Genomic DNA, 1,377 nt, shown 5'->3' with positions numbered 1-1,377 from the left:
GCCCCCCCAGCCCTGCATCCCCGCCTGCTGCTCCACATGAATAATGCAGAGGAGCTCCTCCACCGTCGCTACCAACATGCCGTGGCATGTTTTATTCACACCAGAGTCAGACAGATCTCCCCATCGCCACCGGCCGCAGATCCGTGCGCCGCCCGCCCGCCTCTAAGACATTAACATCCCGGCGACTGCCGGTCTCCGTCTCCTTGACCCGAACATTCCCAACAGAGGACGACAAATTCAGATTTGAACTGATGTCCAGGGCTGGAAGTAAATGTTTGCTTTTAATCCCGTCCAGTCCTGCTGCAAACAAACGCTCCGTGCTCTCAGTCGTCTCTGTTCACTCTTTTGTTCTTCACCGTGTCTGTCCAAGGTGGCAGCACTTCCTGTGACACGCCCAGTGATACCTGCACTTTCACACCGCAGCTGAGCCTCAGCATCCTGATGTGGCCCTTAGACAGTAGACAATAGACACTAAAGAAAAGGAAACATCTTAAAAACATATTTTTCTAGCGTTTTCTTTATGTTTCTTGGCGTTTTTTTACGTCTGTAAACTCATTTTTTCTTCTCACCGCGCTCGACCCACAGAGAAGTCCATGGAGAAAATAATCCGTTTTACATCCGGCCCACTAGAGTTTGTCACACATTTTTGACTGAATCTGCAAATTCAATTCAACTCCAAATAATTTAATCTGTGATTGTTGATCTTGAAAATCCGTTTTGTGCATTTACCCTGGTGACAAACTGACCAAACGTCCAGCTGTCCTCAGAACTCCAGGAGCTAAAAACGCTGACTTTTTCTATGGGGTTTGGTGCAGCGGTCAGGGTGAGATGAAGCATCAGATTGTTTTTGTTAAGATGTTGCAAATTTGGAATTTTTGTCAGCTGTCAGTGGTGTAAACTTGGGCCACGATGCGTCACTGTTGACTTTCATCTGGTCCAGAAAAACCAGATTCAGGCCAGAAGTCTACGATTGTAAACGTTTGAAAAAAAAAAAAAAAACTTCTTCCGTCTTTGTCCAGTCTTTAAGGCAGGAATTTTTTTTTTTCCCCCATAATGCTGGCAAACCCTACACACCAGCAGCAGCTGGCTCAATCCCAGGATGCACCAGGAGCGAGGCAGGTTCCACTGTTGGCAGTTTGTCAGTGAACTTTATCAGTGACGTTCAGAAACAAACAAACTACTGCTGTCAGTACGGAGCAAACAAACCTTTTCCTGTCCGTCCACTTCATGTGTGTGCGTGAGTGAGTGTGTGTGTGTGTTGAACCTGAACGGTGAAACTCAACTGTTGTCAGTGTGTGTTGCTGTTTTGACAACAGCACGCTTCTGTTACTCCAACAGACAGTGTTGCCATATCAGAGGTTTCAGCTTTTATCAGAC

The sequence above is a fragment of the Cynoglossus semilaevis genome, chromosome 3 (genome assembly GCF_000523025.1).
Source record: "Cynoglossus semilaevis isolate Cse_v1.0 chromosome 3, Cse_v1.0, whole genome shotgun sequence".
Taxonomy (NCBI): Eukaryota; Metazoa; Chordata; class Actinopteri; order Pleuronectiformes; family Cynoglossidae; genus Cynoglossus; species Cynoglossus semilaevis.
This window is presented reverse-complemented; position numbering follows the sequence as displayed.